Below are 3,889 nucleotides of genomic sequence, written 5' to 3'. Positions count from 1 at the left end.
GGGCAGGGTCTGTCTCTCGCTGTGTCTGGGCAGCTGTGTCTGGGGAATTTCTAGTTGTTATTGTGATACAAAGGACCCTGGGTATGAAGTGCCAGGGACGGCTGGCTGGGAATCCTAGCAGGTCGTGCTCTGTGTTGCTTCTGCAGGTTGAACGCATTGCACCCCCCAAGGTGCCCCTTCCCCCTCTATTTCTGGACTCCCTGAACCCCCCCCAACTCCTCCCTCACGCCAAGGGCTCTGGCTGCCCCCTTCTCCCCTCCCCCCATGTTAGGGTCCCCCACTCTTTCCCCATAGCCCCCCTCACCCACTATTGTCTCCCATTCTCCTGCCCCATAGCGGGCGCTCTGTGTGCATCCCCATACCCCTCTGCTGCCCCATTCTCTCAAGCCCTGCTTTGCCCCCTGCCCCCATACCAGTGAACCCCGTTCTCTCCCCGTGCCAGAGGCTCTGTGTGCCCCCCTTCCTCCCTCCCCCCCATGCCAGGGGCCCCCGTTCTCTCCCCTGCCAGGGGCTCCGTGTGCCCCCCGTTCCTCCCTGTCCCCCATGCTCAGGTCCCCATGTTCTCGCCCCTGCCAGGGGCTCCGTGTGCCTGCCTGGGATCACTCGGGGTGTCTGTCTGTGCACTTTACGCATCCTGGAGAACGTGATGAAACCACTGCAGCAGCGGGGCCCGTGGGCCGGGACGCAGCCCTGGGCTGACCCGGCTCTACCCCCCGCTGGAAGACACTGCAGCCCAAACAAGCGAAGCCGTTCCCGTTCCGGCTTGGCGCTGGCCCAGCAGTGGGTACCCTAAGCAGGCTGCCTGAGCCAGGGGAGCTGGTTCTTGCAGGGGGCCGAAGCCGGGGTGGGGACAGTGGAAAATCCCCAAGCAGGAAAACAAAGTGATCCGGGGGCAGCACTCGCCTCCCACAGCTGCCGACCGCCTGGAGTGAGCCATTGCGGGGCCAGTTAACCCCTGGGGATCTAACCCTGGTACTGGGCCGCCCTGCCCCGTGTCTATACTGGCCCCAGCTCCCCGGGTCACTCGCTGCTTCCTTTGAGCGGGGGCTGTGTACTGATCGGGGGTGGGTGGGGCGTCAGGCTGCTGGGCAGGGGCACATTGATCGTCCGCTCCTGCTGCGGGGGGGCGGGACATGGGGTGTGTAAACTCCCATTTTCCCCCAGCCACTTAGGGGTTAAGAGTTTCGCTAGCTTGCACCTCCGCTGGGCCAGCAGCGGCTGGGGATAAGAAGGCAGCAGAATGCGGAAAGGCCCCCAGCCCCAGATCATGCTCTGGCATGGTGGGGAAACTGAGGCAGGGTGCGCGTGCAGGCGTGCGCTTGTTTTGGGGGGCGCTGACGTTGTTCTGAGGGCAGTTCCCCGGTCTGCACTAGACAAGCTGGTGGGATCGACGGCGCCGGTGAAAGCTGAGCCTGCTGGGGCTTGGAGCCCTTTGGCATACCCGGGTGGGCTGCACCGCGAGCTGGCACCCGACGTGCCCCCAGGGTGTCGGGAGGCCGAGGAAAGCTGCACAGGCTGGGGCCGAAGGAGACCCAGGGAAGCTTAAAAGCACATGGGCCAGGGTGAGGCACCCAAACACAGCCACTGGGGAGCAGCTGCTAGACTCTGGTACCTCCTGTTTGTCACATGCCAGGGGCCCCCAGTCTCCCCCATGCCAGGGGCTCTGTGTACCGCCTACTTCTTCCTCTGCCACGTTTGGGTTCCCCCTCCCCTCATGCCAGGGGCTCTATGCCCCCCATTTCCCTCTCCCCCATGTGAGGGGCTCTGTTTGTCGTCCCCCCGTTTTCCTTCCCTCCATGCCAGGGGCTCCGTGTGACCCCCATTCCCCCCTGCCCTCCCCCATAGCAGGATCCTTGATTCTCCCTCCATGCCAGGGGCTTCTCTATGCCCTCTTCTCCCTGCACTTTTCCATCCCTCGATGTTTGTGACCCATGGGGGGACGCTGGGCACAGCTGAGCTGGGGGTGGGGGTAGGCTGGCTGGCCACTCTGCAGTCAGTGCCAGAAGCCAGATGCGGGGGGGGGGGGGGGGGGGGGGGGGCCGGGGTTCCCCCCTTCGGGGTTTTGCATTCCCCCCCCCCCCCAAATCACCGCCGGAGCTGTGTAATCCACTGGCGTGTAGCCAGCGTGGCAATTAGCCCATTAGTGAGATCTGCGCCGTTCGGGTTTGAGTCTCGCTTTGCCTGCTCCCAATGGCCTCGTTACCTGGCTTGGCCTGACGCCAGCTTCCCTTGAACTAAACCGGATGAGAGTGAGACATGAGCACAAACATTTAATGTGTGTGGCGGGGGGGGGGGGAGTTTCTGTTCTTTCTGCGTAAGAGCCTAGCAGGCAGCTAAGAGCCCTTGGCACAGAAATCCCTGCTCCCAGCTCTAGGGAAGTGACACAATGGGGAAACTGAGGCATGATGTGGTTAAGTGACTCGCCCAAGGTTGCACGGAGACAGGGCTAGAACCCAGGAGTCCTGATTCCTAGCCCCTCCCCTTTGCTCTAACCCACTGGTTCTCAAACTTTTGTACCAGTGACCCCTTTCACATAGCAAATCTATGAGTGTGACCTATGAGTGCAATCCTCCCTTATAAATTAACCCCCCACACACATAACCTTGTGACCCCCTGAGGGGTCTAGACCCCAGTCCCTTCCCAGAGCGAAGGATAGAACCCAGGAGTCCCATGAGGAAAATGCACTAATATGCTGCAGTGAGTCCCACAGAAACACCCCACTAACATCTAGTGGCGGGGAGTTCCATAGGACCCTGCTGTAGCCCCTCCCCATGCTTGTGTCTCTGCACAGATGCCAACTTCACCGTGGTGCAGTCTCCGTCCGAGGTGGGCGTCATCCGGGGAGACAATGCCACCCTGAACTGCACCTTCTCTCGGGGCCTGTCCCCGGACAAGGGCGCCGTCTCCTGGTCCCGAGGCGGGCCGGGAGGAGAGGCCGCTGTGCCCCTGAGAGCCCGTTTCACGCTGGCCTATCCCGATACCTTCCTGCACAGAGGGGAAGGGACCCTGGCCATCACCAACGTCAGCCTGGAGGATGCTGGGAAATATGTCTGCCGGGTGCTGCTGTGGGGCACCGGGGAGGCACGAGGCAACGGGACCCAGCTGCATGTTTATGGTAAGGGTCCCTACCCCTGCCTGAGTCCTTCGGGGAAGGCTGCAGGGTTGAGAACTGCTCTGTGTGTGTGCTGCCCCCTGCTGGAGGGGATGAGAACTGCTCTGTGTGTGTGCTACCCCCTGCTGGAGGGGATGAGAACTGCTCTGTGTGTGTGCTGTCCCCTGCTGGAGGGGATGAGAACTGCTCTGTGTGTGTGCTGCCCCCTGCTGGAGGGAATGAGAACTGCTCTGTGTGTTTGCTGCCCCCTGCTGGAGGGATGAGAACTGCGCTGTGTGTCTGTGCTGCCCCCTGCTGGAGGGATGAGAGCTGCTCCAGGCATGTGAGATTAGAACCAGCCAGTCCCCCGCCCTGGGTCCAGGTTGGAGCTGGCACCCCCTACTGGGGAAAGGCCCTGTGTCCCAGTCCACTCTTGCAATGTCTTTATGACTCTTTCCCAAGATGTGTCAGTTTGATTATTTTTCTCCTGCTCTGTCGGTCTGTCTGTCTCCCCCTCCCCCATCTGTCTGTCCCATTCCACCCCAGCCCGACCCTCCCACCCAGTTGTTTTCCTCCAGTTCCACCCAAAGCCGGAGTCGAAATGGACTCTGGTTTGCAGAACCGCTGGTTTCTACCCCCCACCTGCCCGGCTCGCCTGGTACCAAGGGAGTGTCCATCTGCCCCCAACCCAGCCACTGCAGGAGTGTGGGGACCCGACCGGACCCCTCCAGGCTTCCATCACCCTGGACTTACCCTCATCGGGGCCCAGAGCCACCTACACCTGTCAGGTGGTGCACC

This window comes from Terrapene carolina, unplaced genomic scaffold (assembly GCF_002925995.2).
Source record: "Terrapene carolina triunguis isolate 2854851 unplaced genomic scaffold, T_m_triunguis-2.0 Scaffold493, whole genome shotgun sequence".
NCBI lineage: Eukaryota > Metazoa > Chordata > Testudines > Emydidae > Terrapene > Terrapene triunguis.
This window is presented reverse-complemented; position numbering follows the sequence as displayed.